Here is a 19,162-nt window from a genome sequence, read left to right as displayed (position 1 = left end):
GATGCGCTCCAGCCGGGGATTGCAACATCCCGCGCGCTCCGCCCCCTGGGGGAGGGGGGGGGGTCACCGCCCCGGCGCGCCCCGCCCCCCACGGGTGTCTCGGCTCCACCCCCTCCCCCACCTGCCCCGCGCAGACACCAGCCACTGGCTCTCCCTCCTTCCTTGGAAAGAGCATTTTGCTTTTCTGAGCCTCAGTCTCCCCATATGCGAAATGGGGAGAACGTCCTTCCTTCTCAGGATGCAGAGGAGAAAAAGAGCAAACCGTGACAGTTCCCCGGGTGCTTTCCTGTTTTATAAAGTACCTTCCCACCAATGCTTTATTAACCTTTAGGAGGACTCTGGGCAGGCAGGAAGTTCCGCTTGCCCCATCCTAGCCCGAGGCCCAGGCATGGGAAAGCAGCCCGGGAGTTTTGCAAAGACCTCAGACTTTAGGATCTGAGTCGCGGGGCTCAGAAGAACCGATGTGGTCCCCCGGGGAGGCCTGGGATCGGGCAGGCGTCACAGCGTCCACTGGATACAGGCAGCGCAGCCTAATGATTAAGAGCCAGCGCCCTAGACCCAACCTGCCTAAGAGCGCACCCCACCTTTGCGCCGACGCACTGTGCAACCTCAGGAAAGTTACTTAAAACCCTGCTAGAGCCGAAAATTCCTCCTCTGTAAAATGGGCTTATAGGAGTACTCACTTCATAAGATTTTCGCTTGGACAAAATGCTTAGAACTAGATGGCACAACCTAAGTGTTCAATAAATAGAATAGAGGCTCGGGAGGGGAAGTCACCCATAACAGGACTTACACCCCAAGCCTGAGAGACGCTGGTGTCCCTTCCTATTTGGTGAAGCATCCCCGTGCAGCCCCAGGGATCCAGTACCTTTCTTGGAAATCCCTTTTAGGTCTTGATGACTCTGAAGGCACCAGTGTCAAAAAATAGCTTCTCCAGGAAGAGGTTGGATGGCGTTGGAAAGGTGGGTGAAGCTACCTTTGTTGCTCAGGTTCCAGAACCCCAGGGACCAGCTCACCTGTGTTTCAGGAACTTCAGGGCACACCAGGGGACTCTGGGATCTCATTTAACCCTGGAGACTCCCCTGCCAGGGAGGAACTAGTGAACTCATTTTCTACCCCCGGGAAGTCTAGACTCAGGTCGAAAATCCCTCAGCAGTAAGGGACAAAGGAAAGTGGAACTGGCTGTTTTCTCTGTGCAGCCAGCACTGTGCTGGGTTTGCTCATACATTTCTTACTTTGTTCATGCTGTGTCAGACCTTGTTCTAAGTGCTGGGGACTCAGCAGTGACAAGAGTGACCCATCCCTGCCCCCACAATTCTTATAAATCAGTGGGAAGACAGACCATTATCAAGAAAATGAAATCAATAACCAAGATCACTTAAAATTCAGGATAAATGTCATGTGTTTTCTTGAATAAACAAAGAGGATAGATTTGTCCTGGAGCGCAGACGACTGAGGGGTGGCTATTTTCATTGGGGCTCGTCAAGAAGGTGATGTTTAAACTAAGATCTTACAGAAGAGACGGGCTGAGGATGCAAAGATCTGAGGGGACATAGAAAAAGTAACTGCAAAGACCCCAAGGCACCTAATGAACCATGAGATGAACACTATGACCTCTATTCTACAGATGAGTGACGGTGAGAGGTTTTCCCAAAAGCACCTACGTTGTGGTATGAAGCAGATTTGAGATTTGAACCTGGGGCAGCTAATGCCAATGCTTATACCATCCAGGGACATTTTACAAGCTTTGCCACCCGGCAGCCTCCACCTGGACCAGTGGATATGACTCCTGGAACTGCACCCTGGGAATGACTCCCCAGGTTTAGGAGGGCCTTGTCACATTTGGGGGGGGGGGTCAAATCCTCGTTTTCTAGACCAATGGAACATAAAATATAAGCCACATAATGTAAGATTCAATTTTCTAGTCATGCATTAAAGAATACAAAGAGGGGCACCTGGGTGGTTCTGTTGGTTAAGCATCTGACTCTTGATTTTGGCTCAGGTCATGATCCCTGGGGTGGAGGGATTGGGGCCCCCCTCCCCCTGCCGCAGGAGCCCTGCTTTGAGCCCCACCTCCAGCTCCCTCAGCTGATAATGGAGCCTTCCTTAGATTCTCTCTTTCTCTGCCCCTCTCTCCCTGCTCTCTCTCTCTCTCTCTCAAATAATTTTTTTTTTAATTTAAAGAAGAATAAAAAGAAACAGATGAGGGGCACCCGGATGGCTCAGTCAGTGGAATTTGTGACTCTTGATCTCAAGGTTGTAAGTTCGAGTCTCATGTTGGGCGTAGAGATTGCTTAAAAAAAAAAAAAAAATCTTAAAAAAAAAAAAAACAGGTGAAACTAACATTAATAATATATTCAATTATCCAATATATCGAGCATGTGATCATCTCAACAAATAATTACGAAATTATTAATGATATACTCTAAAATTTTTTCCCCCCGCTACTGTCTTCAATATCCGGTGTTTTATACTTTGGAAACAAATCGGAACAGAAGCTAAATTGTGAGGGCTTAAAGTAAAATGCTGTGGGGCGCCTGGGTGGCTCAGTCGGTTAAGCGGCCGACTTCGGCTCAGGTCATGATCTCGCGGTCCGTGAGTTCGAGCCCCACGTCGGGCTCTGTGCTGACAGCTCAGAGCCTGGAGCCTGTTTCAGATTCTGTGTCTCCCTCTCTCTGCCCCTTGTTCATGCTCTGTCTCTCCCTGTCTCAAAAATAAATAAATTAAAAAAAAAAAAAAGTAAAATGCTGTTCTACCAAGACAATTAAATTGTGTTTAGTGGACAACATGTTTTACTTGCTTTAAAATTAAATCACGTGCAAATGTTCAGCCTCTTAGCCATATTTTAAATGCTCAATAGCTTCGTGTAGTAAACGGCTACCACACTGAGTAGCACCCTAGAGCAAGAACTCCTGGTACATGATCCAGGGAGAATAGCAAAGAAGTTAAGACCTGTTGGGTTTACAGCATAGATGCCAAATAGCCTTGAGCCTCAGTTTCCACGCCTATAAAGTGGGATTAATTACATCTTTCCTAGCATGGTAGTCCTCAGGATTAAATGCACTAAGGCACCCTCAAGTCAGATCCCATTTCCCGGGTTCAAATCTCACCACTTCCAAGTGATGAGATTTTAGGTAAATGACTTAAGCTCTCTGTGCCTCAGGTTCCTCATCCACAAAATGGGGATAATAATAGCCCCTACTTCATAGGTTCGTCATGAGAATCACATGACTTAATATCTGTGAAGTGTCTGGAATATAAATGCTGTCTAAGTATTCGTTAAAATGTAAAGAAAATAAATGGTGACCAGCTCCCTTCCCCAGTTAAATGCAAACCATGGGCACTTTCCTAGAGAGAGAATTTGGCTTTCGTGAATTTCCTTCTCTCCAGGCTTAGAACATCCCCCTACCCTGGTGTCTCAGCCCAGCTGGTTGTGTTTCTTTCTTTTCTAAGGTTTTTTTAATTGTTATTTATTTTGAGAGGGAGAGAGAGATCACCAGCTGAGGAGGAGCAGAGAGAGAGAGAGAGAGGGAATCCCAAGCAAGCTCCACACTGTCAGCACAGAGCTGGACACGGGACTCAGTCCCACCAACGGTGAGATCATGGCCAGAACTGAAACCAAGAGTCGGATGGTCAACCTACTGAGCCCCCAGGCGCCCCAAGGAGGCTGCGTTTCTATTTGCTGTAATTCTGCTGGCCCTCAGCTCTGGGCACAGGGACACAGAGGCTGTGCTCCAAGGGAGAAGAGGCGTGGGGGTCCAAGGGCCAATGACAGCAGCTGCTGGCCTCCTTCCTTTCCACCCCAGCTGGCTGGTGCCCGCCACATGCCTGAAATCCCACCACAGGCGTCCTTAAATCTTCCTTTTTTATAAGTTCCTCCCACAGAAGCGGAAAAATGCCTCAGAGCGCTGGTTGGATCCCAGGTCTGGCTAAAGCCACCGATCCCAATCCCGTGAGATGGTGGGCAAGTCACATCCCCTTTGGCGGTCTTACTGTTCTTCCCTGGGAAATAGGAAAAGAGAGTTGGATTAGGTCAGTGTTTTCCAAAACATAAAACGTACGCCAATGGGGTTTTAGGGTCTCAAGACTCTATGACATAACACCGACTATCGCAATATAGGCATTTCCTTTTGATTTTCTTCCTGTTCCTCCAATTACTAGGGAGAAAGTCTCATGTAACGGCTTCTATGTCTTTGATGCCTCACTTGTTAAGGAAAGGAGAGCAGGCTCCGTTCAGAGCCTTCAGCAAGAGACAGGACTTAGCTAGAATCTAAGAATCTTCTTCTTGCTTGTTCTTATATTTAGTTTTACGGTCACTTTCTCTTTATGGAAACTGATAGCGTCTTTCCATTTGAGGTTAGTGATTAACATTTTCCATTTGAAAGAAATTTCCCTAAGTTTTTATTTTATTTTTTTTTTCATTTTTATTTTATTTATTTTTAGTTTAGTTTAGTTTTTAACGTGAAACTTATTGCCAAATTGGTTTCCATACATCCCTAAGTTTTTAAAAATGAGCTGACTGCAAGAAAAACCTTACAGAACCCATAATACAAATGGGTAAACGGGTCTGGGCCAACGGATTTGGGAATGGTGGTGGCTGATTCAAGGGTTGCAGCTCTCAGCTCTGCTGGGGGAGCCCTTAGGAGACGACTGGGCACCTCCTTCTTCTCTGGGGCTTTGCAGAGATCTTTCATCATCTGAATCTGTCTCAGGCCGGGCCCCAGGAAAGGCTGGAAGGTCAGTGCCTGGGCACAACATCAGCCCAGCAGGGGTCCACTGACAGTCAGAGCCCTGCTGGGCCATCCGGCTCTGTCCTTTGAGCTTGGGAGTGTGATTCTTTGCCCTTGGATGGAGCGTGGGCCTGTGTGGATGCTCCCCTTCCATCATCTTACTGCACCCTGAAACTTCCCCACCCAGTTCTTGTTTTCATGCCTGGAGGCAGATGAGGAAACTGGGGCTCGGAGAGGTGACATCACTAGTCTACGGAGATAGTGAGATTAGGAGCCAGTCAGTCTGGCTCAAAGCCCAGGTGTCCTTTGTCTACGGCTTTGTGCCTTCTCCTTGGCCTTCTCCCTACCTGTATGACCCTGGGCAAGTCATTTAGCCACTGAGACCCAGAGCCCTCGTCTATAAAATGGAATTGACATCTATCCTCCTGAGAGGGGCGTTGAACAGCATCTTGCAGCTGGGAACCGTTACTGGACTCAGTGGAGGGTTAAATGAGTTAATACAAGGTGCTTAGAAGAGTTCCTGGCACAGGGTAAGCACTTGATGGTAAGTGGCTAACTTACCGCAAAGTGGTAGTTTCCACAAAGCCTAAGATGCCATCTCTTAACCTCTTCCCACCCCCCCCCCCCCAACACACACCCTTGGAGAGCTGAGGGTGAAGGGAGAGGTAGGGGCACATTTCCTGAGCATCCCCCATGTGGCCGGCCTGGGCTGTGCCGTTCGTCTGCTTTCTCATACAATCCTGACCACAACCCGGTGAGCTAAGGACGAATTTATGCTCTTTTGACAAGTGAGAAAACCAGGTATCAGAGAGGAGAAGTAACCAGCCCCGGATCACACAGCAAGCCAGAGGGGTTTGAGCCCAGGTCTGTATGGTTCCAAAGCCCTCGCCGTCGGCTGTTTCAGGAGCCTCCACCAGATCAGTCAGAAGTTCCTGGGGAAGTCCCATGCCTCCCTCAAAGGGTGAAGGGTCCTCTCCCCCAGTTGGTGGCAGGAGAAGCCAGAGACGGCAGGAGGAAAGCTGGGTTGCAGTTCTGACCTTGCAGCTGCCGGTTGGATGACCTTAGGCAGCCTCCAGTCCCTCTCCGGGCTCAGCCACATAATTACAGCTTTGTGTGTATTGGAGGTGGGGCTCTGGAACCTTCCAGAGATCCTCATTCTCTTCTTTGCCTTCCCGCTGGGAGGAGGAGGGAGCCCCAGATCCGAGTTGTCCCAATACTGGAGTCTTTGCTGAGTCATCGGATCCCTGCCCTGCCTTCCTTCCCCCCTGCCTGCTTCCTGCTGGCTCTGAAGCCGTCAGGGCCAGGAAGGAAAGGGATCGTGTGTTTGAATCAGGCCACTGTCCAGCCCTTCTGTTTCTGGGAAAAGCTTGAGGAGCGGGGTGGGGAGCAGGAGGGGGTACTGAGGTGTTCAGCCAGCCGCCAGTTGCATCAGAAAGCCTTTCGCAAGGTGCCCTCCCAGGTCGGGCACAGAGCCCTGCCCCATAGCCCCTACACCGACCCTGGTCTCCTGGGTGCCAGAATGAGGACTGCTAGGCCTTGTGGGGACACTGAGCCAGGCCTGGCCCGCATGGAGTGACGGGAGGGAAGACAGGGTTCGGGGCAGGTGCTACTCATCTACCTGGATGATGGCACTTTAGACTGGTCCGAGCCAACCCATCCACTTTGTCCCTGGAGAAAGCCAAGACTAGGCCAGTGCCCTGGATACTGACTGAGCCCTGATCCTTGACTCTGGTCATAGACTGAGCCCTGTTCCAGACTTTACACTCTTACTGAACTCTGACCTAAAAACTTGGACGGAGACTGAGCCCCCATCACTGCTGACAGCCACAGCTAAATCCTGACCCTGGCCCCAAACCAAGCACTGACTTGGTCACTGAAGAGGCACCCACTTTTTCCCATCCTGACCCTTGGCCTGAATTGCAATTCCTACTCATGACTGAGTTACAATCCTCCAGGCAGACTTAGCTCTAATCCTTTACCCCTGACTCCAGTGCCCCCAGATAAACCCCCAACTGGAGCCCTAGGCCTGGTCTCTCAAGAATCAAGAGTGGTGCTCAGGCCCAGAAGTCAAGAGCTTGGCACTTGGGTGCCTGGGGGGCTCAGGTGGTTGGCGTCCCGCTCTTGGTTTCGGCTCAGGTCATGATCTCACGGCTCATGCGTTTGAGCCCCGCGTTGGGCTGGAGCCTGCTCAGGATTCACTCTGTCTCCCCCTCTCTCACTGCCCCTCCCCTACCCTCACTCTGTCTCTCAAAATAAATAAACTTAAAAGAAAAAAAGAGCTTGGCACTTGCTGGCCTCCCTTCTGGCAGTCTCACCACCACATCCCCTCCCTGCACCCACCCCCCCCCCCGCCGGCCCCCCTGCAAGGTTGAGGACGGCCAAAGGGCTGGTTTGAACCACAAACCACAGCTCCATGGAGGTGTCCTCTGAGTAGCCCAAGACTGTGACTTGGGGCAAGATGTGGAGTCAAGCAGGGCCACAGGGGATGGGCTAGGGCAGGTGCCGTGTCAGTACAGGGAGAGAGAGGACAGTCTCTCCGAGATTAGAGCTGCAGGTGAAGTGTGGGGAGACCCCGGGGTCTGGAGATGGATGGTGCATGTGGCCGGCCAGGACCACTGAGGCAAAGCAGCCCAGCCTAAGTCCTATCCACCCCCCGCTACCCATTTATCGCCCATTTTTCCATCCCTCGTCCATATCATTCTTTCTCAGAACATCCTTTATTCCCTTCATAACACACAATAGAATTTGGAATTTCACATGTATTTAATTATACAGAATCATTATATAGTAACATTCAATCTATTAATTAGATACCATTGCATATATATATTACATATATATGTTTGTCTCCCCCATGAAACTGTAAGCTCCTTTAGGGCAGGCACCTGCTGGTTGGGCTCACCAGCATATTGGTAAGTGCTCAGTAAATTGTAGCGAAATGGATTAAATCCCTCCACCTATCTATACATCCCTCATCCATCCATCTACCATTTATTTATGACCTATTCCTCACCATCTATCCATTCAACTTTCTCCTACCATTACTCCATCCTCCCATCTACCCTCCATTTGATCATCATCCATCCATCCATCCATTCATCCATCCACCAGCTATATATCTTTCCAGCATCAATCAAAGCATTTATATATTCATTCATTCATTCATTCATTCTACAAATATGTATTGAATACCCACCTCTATGTCAGGCACTGTTCTAAAGGCTGGGGATATTTCAGGGAAAATAACAGACAAAAAAGGTGCTTATCTCCCAGTAGAAAGAAAATGTGCAAGGAATAATTAACACGATAAATGCTTACACGATAGGGCATGTTGGAAGGTGCTAGGTGCTAGGGGAGAATCGTGGGTAAAGAGGATCCTGAGGATCTTAATCAGTAAGGTGGTCCCCTGGATGCCATGAGACTATCTGGAGGACAAGTTGTTCAGGCCAGGGAATCACTTCTGCAAAGCTCTCAAGGGAAGGCTCGGCTGGTTTGCTGAGGCCAAAGGGGGTCAGTGTGGCGGGAGTGGAACAGGTGAGGGGAGGTGGTGGAGATGACGTCATCGCTAATACAGATTTAGACCATCTGGAGCTTTGAAGGCCTTCGAAAAGACTCTGGGGAGAAAGGAGCGGATGTTGCAATAATTCTGTTGGGAAACGCTGGTGGCTCAGAGCAGAGCAGGGGTGAGATGAGATTGGACTCTGGATATATGTAAAAGGTGGGGACAGCAGGGTCGCTGATGTTTCAGATACGGAGAGGAAACGAGAGTTATCAAGGGCGCCTCCGAGGTTCCTGGGCCTGAACACCTGCAGGGGTGAATCTGCCATCCGAGGAACGGGGCAAAGTGGTAGATTGGAAGGTCAGCTTTGGTTGTGTTGAGTCTGAGATGTCGTCCCAACGTCTTCAAGGAGATGTTGGGCAGGCCATCGGATGTATGCACTGGAGTTCAGGGGAGAGGACGAGGCTGACGATGTACATCTGGAGCCACGGGCAGGAAGGAGCGAACGGGGAAGTAGGGGGACAGCCATCAGACTGTGGAGTTCCGGACACCAAGCGAAGAGAGGTGTATCAGGGAGCAGGGAGGGGTCAACTATCAAAAGCTGTCGATCAGTCGAGAAGATGAAGACCGAGAATTGAGGGTTGAATTTTGAATCATGGTACCCTTGACAACTGCCGTTTCAATGGGTGTGGGATGGGGTGGGCACGTAGCCACGTGATTGAGGTGGATTGAAGAGAGAAGAGGAATTAGAGACAGTGAGAGGATAGACACTTTTTCAAAGACCGTTGCTGCCAAAAGGGGGCTAAAAAAAATGAATGGTAGCTGTGGGGAGGGCTGTAGGATCAAGTGAAGGCCATCGTCTTAAAGATCCATCCACTTGCGACTCAGCCATGAATCTATTCAGCTGCCATCTACCGTCCGCTATCTGCCATGCATCTATCCCAATATCCATTCCTCACTTGGAAGCTAAGAAACCTGTCCTGAATTTCTACGGGGTACCAACTTCTATGTCCGGGCACTGGAGTTGGGGGCTTGTAGGGCAAGAAACGGGGACCCCGGAATCTGGCACATAGGAGGTATTCCGTTTAGGTGGATTGGATGATTTAAGACGCAAGGAGACCTGGTGCTCGTCTTCGAGGTGCTGGGTCCAGCAGGAGGACACAGAATGCCTGAGCTGGAGGCATGGTCTGGGTGCCGTATAATACGAACCAGAGAGGGAAAGCATTTTGCTCCAGGACGCACTGTGCGTCCGTGATGGAACGGAGATTCACACTCAGGCCTCTTGTCTTTTTTTCTCTTCCAGGGCGTTCCGTCCAAGGGGACAGAAGTTAGCTGGGAGCAAGGAGCGTGTAGGAATGTGGCACTTTCGAGAGGATAGATTTTGATTTTGATTTATTTAATTTATTTTTTTAAGTGATCTCTACATCCAACCTGGGGCTGAAATTCACAACCCTAAGATCAAGGGTCACGCAGGCTCCACCGACTGAGCCAGCCAGGTGCCCCAGGAGGAGAGATTTTTAAATATTTGTATTTATTTCTGTTTTGGCTCAGAACTCAAAAGGTACCAGGGGTAATACTTGAAAAGTCTCCCTCCCATTCCTATCTCCAGCCGCCTACCGCCTCTTTCTGGGGGCAACCAATTTTCTCATGTTTCCTTAAAGACGTAAGGGATGACTATTTTGCCCTTTAAATACAGATGGGAGCATACATTCGCTCCTTCAGATTGCTTTTTTTCTTCCTATTTGACAATTTGTCTTGGGGATTATTTCACATCGGTTCAGAAAAAACTTCCTGGGGGCGCCTGGGTGGCTCAGTCGGTTAAGCGTCCGACTTTGGCTCAGGTCATGATCTCACAGTTTGTGAGTTCGAGCCCCGCCTCAGGCTCTGCGCTGACAGCTCAGAGCCTGGAGCCTGCTTTGTGGATTCTGTCTCCTGCTCTCTCTGCCTCTCCCCCGCTCGTACTCTGTCTCTCTCTCAAAAATAAATAAAACGTTAACGTTAAAAAAAAAATTTTTTTTTAAAGTTTGGGCATTTGCACTTTTAATGGAACTTTCTGGGTGATCATCCATCGAGAGTGTGCCAATCTACCCCCTGCTAACAGAGCGTGTGACTGCTTGTTTGCCCACAACTTTGACAGCACAGTGCCTTATCAACGTTTTTCGATCTTTACTAATCTGATTCCGAAAAACGAAAGTGTCTTCACGCAGCTTCCGTATGTTTCTCCTGTTCTGATGGACGAATCTTTTCACATTTACAGGCACAAAGACGCATGGGGAAGAGGAACTTCTCAGGGCCGGCACCTGTCTTGCTGGGCGCTGAGCACCCCGTCTTGGGAGGTGACCCAGCAGAGGTAAGAGGAGGCCAGGTGTTGGCCTGGCAGGGACTAGGCTTCTAAGAACAGTTTCAACTCCCTCTGCTTCCTCCGTTCTCTCCTCCCCCTCCCTCCAGACGTGCTTCGTGGGCTGTCCAGGGTGTCTGTATCTCCACAGGCCACCCCAAGGGTCCTGCCCCCTCCCTTAGGAAACCTCTTCCTTCTTCCTGTCATTTGACCTTTTGTTGGCCCAGAGCTTCTGGAATGCTGGGCTAAGGTGACATCTAGCCCTTCTACTTGGCCCCACAAGATGGAGAAAACCGTAGAATCGTAGGCTATTTCTGCTACTCCTGACAGTGACGGTCAAGCCCACACCCCCTCGTTGTGGGGGGAGGCAGGCAGAGTTATGTAGTGTGTAAGTGCCCATGTGCGTATATTGATGTGTATATTCCACGGATGGTATATCTCTGTGGCAGCCTGCGGTCAAGGAAAAAAATGCCTGGGTCTGGAGCCTAGCCGGGCCCGAGTTCGAATCCTCGCTTAGCCTCTAACCAGCCATGTTGTTGGGACAGTCACCTGCCTTCTCTGAGCATCAGGTCCCTTGCTTCTGCTTTTTTTTTTTTTAATTAAAAAATTTTTTTAATCTTTATTTTTGAGAGAGACAGACAGACAGACAGAGTGCGAGGAGGGAAGGAACAGAGAGACAGGGAGGCACAGAGGGAGACACTGAGCCGTCAGCGCAGAGCCCGACGTGGGGCTCGAACCCACAGACCACGAGATCATGACCTGAACCAAAGTCGGCCGCTTAACCGACGGGGCCACCCAGGCGCCCCCGCGTTCCCTTTTTTCTAGTTTGTACAAACCAAATTCTTCCTGCCTCAGGGTTTTCATTCTTACTGCTCCATCTGCCTGGAACTTTTCCACATCTTCCCCGCTTCCTCCTCCTCCTTTGGGTCTCAGGTCAAATGTCACCTCCTCAGAGAGGCCCTCCCTGACCACTCATGAAGCATCGGTCTGCCCCAGTCCCTGGGGTCTGTCTCTATTCCGCAACCCTGTCTTAATTTATTCACAGCCCTTGCCAAGGTTTGAGAGGACCTCACGTGTGTAGTGAATTGTGTATCATCTGTCCCTCCTGCCCCCACCAGAAAGGAAGAACCCAGAAAGCAACAATGTTGCATCCTTATATCTAGCACAGAATGGGGTGGGGGGGGGCCTTACTGGGTGTTCAGTGAATAATTGTCTAGAATGAATGAATGTGAAAGTGCTCAGCATCATAAAAGCTCAGAATTGCTGGGCATTTTTTATTCTATAAATGCAAACCTTTACCCCTGGGTTCCGTGGTCTGAGTTGAGGGGAGCCTTTGTCCTGTGATTGGAAGGGGCAGGACGGGGTCAGGCGGAGGCCTGGGGAGGGGAAAAAACGAGGCCACGCTCATGCTCACAGGACACATGTAGACACCAGGCTGTGCAGGTGCTTGTGTGTGCATGCACACACACACACACACACACACACACACACCCCTCTTGCACACTCTTCTCCCTGCAGGCACACTGATGACTGCCCAGACTGGCTGGGCCCTCCCAGCTGCCTGGCCTGACTGGTGTCATGTGAGCTCTGAGCTTTGCAACAGCAGGGCTCAGTCCACCCGGCATCCGTAGTCCCCAGCCCAGGGCGGGCACTCACGATCGGTGGAGAAAATACATTCGCTTCCTTCCTCTTTCCATCTTCTATTTATTACCCTTCCTGCTCCCCCTCCCCGCCTCCCTCAGGGCCTCCAGTATCAGGCAAGGCGCAGCCCCGATCCCTCCCTCTGCCCTCTCCCCTTCCCTCACACAGGTCTCCACTGAGTGGGTATTAGATGTTGAGGCCTGGCAACTCTTCCTCTGCCGAACTCAGCCCGTGGGCCCCGCCTGGACACACATCTGGTGAATATCCTGTTTTCCTCCCTCCCTCTCCCTGCCTTGACCGCATGTCCTGGGCCAGATGCTTATCAAATCCTATGGGTTCTTCCACCACCAGACTCCTGATGGCCTGGTGCCCGGGGCTTGGCTTTGAGTCATGGGCTTTGAGGTTTGGTGAGACTGGGGCAGGAAGCTCATGGGCCCCTGGTGATGCCAACCCAGGCTGAGACTTGGCCTCACCACCACGCGGGCCCACGGAGCACACCTGTGATTAGACACGTGAAGACGTGGCCTGTAACAGGACATGATGTGTCCGAGGTCACAGGGAATGTCAATGTGGAAATTCAACCACGGCGCTGCCCACTTTTGAACACATCTGCTCGGCAGTGGAGACACAGACAGCGCTGCCCAGTATTACAGGACCAGGGTTTGAATCCCAGCCGTTTACTAGCCGTGTGACCTTGGGCAAACCACAGAGCATGAACGGGGGAGGGGCAGAGAGACAGGGAGACACAGAACCGGAAGCAGGCTCCAGGCTCTGAGCCATCAGCCCAGAGCCCGACGCGGGGCTCGAACTGACGGAACGTGAGATCGTGACCTGAGCTGAAGTCGGCCGCTTAACCGACTGAGCCACCCAGGCACCCCTCTGAGCTTTATTTTTACTCACACACGGCAGATCCTCAATAAACGTAGCTGCTAAAGAAAGGCAATACGAGTCAGGGCAAATACACTCTTGAGGGTCTCAATGCGTCCACAAACACACCATTATAATAATTTACACGCCGGCTGGTGTGCGCACGAAAGGGTTGCGGTACACGCCCACACAGGCACCATGCTCACTCAAGGGCTTGGGCAGGGGTCGGCCAATTCGCGCATGGATGCGTGTGTCTGTGAATTCATTTAGGCAGATTGTTTTTCCCCAACAATGTACACCATACTTGGGGGGCGGGGGGTTCCAGAGGCTTCTCTGGGCACTTGTCACAGGCAGGACAGACTAATGTGTCTACCGGGGTAAACGTGATATCTGGATATCTACCCAACACCCATATGCTTGCCTGTGTCCGTGTGGGCCTGGGTGAGGGGTTATGCAGATGACCTCATCCTTTATCGGGTTGATTAGTTGGTAGACTCTGGGGGGCATTGGGGTTATTTCTACATCCACAGATGCCAGAGTTATGGAACATTTTGAACCTGGACGTTTGGGTTCAATGTCACCTGTGTAGCCCTGGGCAAGAGGCCTAAGCACTGTGCTCAGGTTCCTTTTCTACGAGTTGGAGATAGTGGTTACCTCGTTATGGTGGCACAAGGGCGAAAAGAGTTTGTGTGAAATACTAATTGCACGGCATGGCACGGACTGGTGCGGCACGTGCTTCTCTCTAAATCTCCCCGCGTCTGTCCCCTGTGATGTGACCTCACCTGGTCCTTCAATTGCGGCCCTTCCTCTATTTTATTGCCATCGTCAGTCTGCAGGGCTGTCCTTTTCCGCTAGACTGTGATGGAGGGCAGGACCACGTCTGAGTCATCCATGATTATAACTTGTACATTGCCTGCTAATCTGGACCTCAGATTTCTCCTCTGGCATAACAATAGTTAGCATTTACCGGGCACTCCTACGTGCCAAGCTCTGTGTTAAGCTCATTCGGTCTTCCAAGTATCTCAAGAGGTTGGTGTTCTTGTTGTCCTCGTTAAAAAAAAATTTTTAGGGGCGCCTGGGTGGCTAGGTCAGTTAAGTCTCAGACTTCAGCTCAGGTCATGATCTCGTGGTTTGTGAGCTCGAGCCCCACGTCGGGCTCTGTGCTGACAGCTCGGAGCCTGGAGCCTGCTTCGGATTCTGTGTCTCCCCCTCTCTCTGCCCCTCCCATGCTCATGCTCTGTCTCTCTCTGTCTCTCAATAACAAATAAACCTTAAAAAGAATTTAAAAAAATTTTAATGTGTATTTATTTTTGAGCCTGAGCAGGGAGGGGCAGAGAGAGAGTGGGAGACACAGAATCCGAAGCAGGCTCCAGGCTCTGAGCTGTCAGCACAGAGCCCCACTGGGGCCCAAACTCACGAACCTTGAGATCATGATCTGAGCCAAAATCAAGAGCTGGACGCTCAACCCACCGTCCCTTGTTGTCCCCTATTTTAGAGGAAAAGAATCTGAGACTCAGAAGGGTTAGGGAATTGCCTCGACTGACACAGGGACTTGAACCCTGGCCAACTGTCCCCCTGTCAGCCTGCCCTCAATATAAGATTTGGGACAAAGAGTTGGGGCAGGAATGTCGCTGATAGTCTGCCTCACAGCTGGCTCTCTCCCTCCACCTCCCACAAATACCTTCCCCATCTCTGTCAATATCGCTTTGTTTGTCTCACCCTGGGGCATCTCCCTGCCCTGGCACAGCGCCCCCAGAGGCCAGGCAGTGGCCTCAGATCACCTCTTCTTAGATCCAGTTGGGGGTGAGGTGGAGGAGCTCCCCTGGAACTGGGCTTGAGAAGTAACCTTGTCCCCGGGACCATAGGGGTGGGGAGGGTATACAGGACTCAACAGGAGGGAGGGTAGCCCCTGGGGTGATGTGGGTTGGGTGCTCAGGCTCTGGAATAAAAGGGGGTGAGGCAGAAGGTGAACCTCCCCCACCAGCCCATCAGTCCCTCTCCAGCTCAGGTCTCCCCACCTCAGAGAGCAGGGAACGCGGGCTAAAGGAAGAGGGGCTTCCCTCGGATGTAGGGGAGAAGCTGTCAACCAGCTGAGCCGCCACCACCTTGAAGGAACACCAGAGGGCGCCCAAGGCAGCTATGTGCTCTGTGTCTCTTCTGTATCCCCAAGCGCCCCTTGGGTCTCCAGGAGCCACCAAAGCCCAAGGCCCTGTTGTGTTCGGCTCTTGGGGTGGGGGGAGCACCCTCTACATGTCAATTAGGTCAAGCTGGGGGACAGTGTTGTCCAAATTACTGATTTGCTGTCTACTTGTCTCCTCATTTATTTATTTATTTATTTTTTTTAACGTTTGTTTATTTTTGAGAAAGAGAGAGACAGAGAATGAACAGGGGAGGGGCAGAGAGAGAGGGAGACACAGAATCCAAAACAGGCTCCAGGCTCCGTGCGGTCAGCCCAGAGCCCGACGCGGGGCTCGAACTCACGGACCGTGAGATCATGACCTGAGCCGAAGTCGGATGCTTAACCGACCAAGCCACCCAGGCTCCCCGTCCTCATTTATTGAGAGGATTCAAATCCGTGCCACAGCCTGGAAGCTCCCAGGGAAGTGCCCTGGGGCAACTGGGAGTGGGGGGGCTCTTCTCACTCACTCGTTTCCTGGTCTTTTTCAGATGGGAGGGTGAACCTAATTCCTGTTACTCTTTTTTTTTTTTTTTTTTTGATGTTTATTTGTTTTTGAAGGAGCCAGAGACCGAGCATGAGCAGGGAAGGGGCAGAGAGGGAGACCCAGAATCCGAAGCAGGCCCCAGGCCCCCAGCTGTCAGCACCGACCCCACTCGGGGCTCGAACTCACGGGCCCTGAAGCAAAGTCTGCCGCTTAACCCAGGCGCCCCCTCTGTTACTCCATCTTGACAAGAACAATCGTTACCATCATGATTATTTTTACTTGAAAATAATTTCCGATCTATAGGAGAGTGGCGAAGGCAATACAGAGAGTTCCTATATGCCCTTCAGCCGCCTCTCCTCACTGTCCTCCAATCAGCGACAGTCTCTTGGTCTTTCTTGGTCTTTCGTGACCTTGACACTTCCGAAGAGTGCTGGCCAGATGTTTCGTTTCCCAAGGTCAGGTTGGGAAACCCCTTGGGTTTCCCAAGGTCAGGTTGAAGTTATGGAAGTTGGGGAGGAAGAACACCAAGGGTGAAGTGCCTGTCTCCATCACACCATTTCAGGGGGCCATGCTATCACGAGACGTGTTACCAGGGATGCTAACCTGATCCTTTGGTTCAGGTGGTGCCTGACAGATTTCTCCACTGTCACGTCTCTTATTTTTCCCCTTTCTACATTCGATCTGTGGGAAGCAAAGTGCAACTCACGCTCCAGGGGAGGGGAACCAAGCTTCACCGCCTGGAGAGGAGGACATCGGAGGACAGGTTAAAGCCACCACAGAAATTACACGTGCTTGTGGGGGGAGGGAGCTAGAGACCGTGCAAATATCCTCTCTCATTTTAAAGTTTCACCCACTAATTTGAGCTTTCATAGGTGGGTTTGGCCTGCAGAAATTCTTCCTGTGGTGCTCTGGGGGTGATTTTTCTAATTCTCTCAATAATCCGTTATGCGTATTTTTTTTACATTTTATAATTAATCATGCTTTTATTTTTTAATTTTTTTTAACGTTTATTTATTTTTGAGACACAGAGAGACAGAGCATGAACAGGGGAGGGGCAGAGAGAGAGGGAGACACAGAATGTGAAACAGGCTCCAGGCTCTGAGCGGTCAGCACAGAGCCCGACGCGGGGCTCGAACTCACGGACCGTGAGATCATGACCTGAGCCGAAGTCGGACGCTTAACCGACCGAGCCACCCAGGCGCCCCAATCATGCTTTTTTTAAAGTGTATTTATTTTGAGAGAGAGAGAGAGAAGGTGCACTCCAGCGGGGGAGGGGCAGAGAGAGAGGGAGAGAAAGAATCCCAAGCAGGCTCCACACTGTCAGCGCAGAGCCCATTGTGGGGTTCGAACCCACAAACAGTGACTGAGCCCCCCAGGCGCTCCTACTGTTAATCATGTTTTAAAGTGTAGTACATCCTACGTGGTTGAAAAGTGAAAGGGAGTGGAAGCTTACGCGGTGCCGGTCTCCCTTCCAGTCCTACCCCCGCCACCCTGTCCCCGGTCTCCTCCCCGAGGCAACCAGTCAACAGGGATTTCACGCATGCACAGGCTACGTCCACCAATATTCTCCTTTTTCCACAAACGGTTTGAAAGTATTCATAGAATTCCGCACCCTATACCTTTCCATCTAACAATATAACTTGGACATCAGTCCAGATCAGTACTTAAGGATCTTCTCATTCTTTTACACGGTGTTCCGGTGTCCCTGCAACATAGATGTGCCCCGCTTTATTAACTAAGTCCCCTACCAATGAGCATGTCGGCTGTTTCCAAATGTCTTCTCTTACAAACGATACTGCCGTGTTCCTGCATGTGGAATTGAACCTATAGGTATACCTGCACGAGAGGGAGGGACCAAAGGGCATGTGTATTTTCCATTTGGATATTGCCATACTGCGTTTCTTGGAGTCGGGGCTGGTTTACACCCTGTGTTAGTTTCCTAGGGCTCCTCTGCAAAGTACCCCAAACTACGTGGCTTAAAACAACAAAAATGTATTGTCTTACAGTTTAGGAGTCTGGAAGTCTGAAATCGAGGAGTTGGCAAGGCCATTCTCCCTCGGAAGCCTTTAGGGGAGAAGGCTTTTTTGCTTCTTCTAGCTTCTGGAAGTTACAGGCAACCCCTAGTTTTCTTGGGCTTATAGACGTATCACTCCAGACTCTGCCTGCCTTCACATGGCCGCCTGCCCTCTGTGTGTGTCATCTCCAAATTGCCCTTTCTTACTGGAACACTGATTATTGGATTAGGGCCCATCCTAATCTAATAGGACCTCATATTAACTTTATTATATTTGCAAAGACTCTATTTCTTTAAAAAAAAAAAAAAAGGATTTTATTTTTAAGTAATCCCTACACCCAACATGGGGCTCGAACTCACAACCCTGAGATCAAGAATCACATGCTCTACTGACTGAGCCAGCCAGCTGTCCCACAAAGACCCTATTTCCAAATAAAGTCACAGTCACCGACTCCAGGTGGACATGAACTTTAGGGAAACAGTATTCAACCCAGTACATATTCCCACTGGCAAACTATGACAGTGAAACAGCCTGCTTTGACATTCTTCAAGGATTCACGTGACAGTTGGGAATTCACTTTGGTTATTGGATTCTGCTTCTCGGAAATAAGATACTCTGCGGGGATGGGGCTCTGTGGGGGCGTGGGATTTATCGGGGTTACAAGAGCAGGGTCGGCTTCCTACGTGACAGCTGGAAAGAAAAGCTCATGTGACATAGATCTTCTGGGGTGGACGTCTACCTCCCTTTTCTGGGCCATTTTGTCAATGTGAAATTCTATCCCTGGTCCTGATCAGCTGTGGGCACTAACCCAGAGTACCCAGGTCAGAGGTCACACACGGCCACTCACGGGTTGTTCCCTGGGAATGTTTTGTCTTGGGCAGCGCCTAGTCAAATTCTGAAACAGATACAAATGTTTAAAAATAGGTACGTTTCAGAGAAAAATTTGGATTCTAACTTCTCTGGAAAGAAATGTCGGTTAACACTGTGCTCGCATTTCCACAGGGCAAGAAACATTCCTGAATACATTTATTGGCATTTGATATCGTCTCCCCAGCTCTGGGCCTTCAAACCAAGGGGCAGTTCAGTGCGGTGGCGCAGGCTGTGGACTCAGGAGCCCGACTGCCTGCATTTGAATCCCATCTCTTCCCCTTGCTACCTGTGTGTCCTTGGGTAAGCTGCTCGGTGTTCCCAAGCCTCACCGTCGTTCTCTATAAAACTATGATTGATTGATTCAACCCATTTTATTGAGTATCTACTATGTGCCAGACATTTTCTAGGCACTTGGGACATGCCAGTAAATAGAACAAGGAAAGATCCTCCTTCTTGTGGAGATCATACTGCGGCAGGGGGTAGACAAGTGGCAAACACTAATAGGTAAGTGATATAGTATACTGAAAGGTGATAAATGC

At 50.4% G+C, this 19,162-nt stretch overlaps 1 long non-coding RNA gene across 1 annotated transcript; it reads left to right on the top strand.

Annotated features, from left to right (window-relative positions):
- The first annotated feature begins 10,459 nt into the window (after positions 1 to 10,459).
- On the top strand, positions 10,460 to 18,988 carry LOC123579650. The gene is made up of 2 exons (XR_006702870.1): positions 10,460 to 10,579; positions 18,756 to 18,988. It is a non-coding gene; the product is annotated as an uncharacterized LOC123579650 (long non-coding RNA).
- The last annotated feature ends 174 nt before the right edge of the window (positions 18,989 to 19,162 follow it).

Source organism: Leopardus geoffroyi, chromosome A3 (genome assembly GCF_018350155.1).
Source record: "Leopardus geoffroyi isolate Oge1 chromosome A3, O.geoffroyi_Oge1_pat1.0, whole genome shotgun sequence".
Lineage (NCBI taxonomy): Eukaryota > Metazoa > Chordata > Mammalia > Carnivora > Felidae > Leopardus > Leopardus geoffroyi.
The sequence above is the reverse complement of the archived record's forward strand: the minus strand, read 5'-3'. Positions and strand labels throughout refer to the sequence as shown.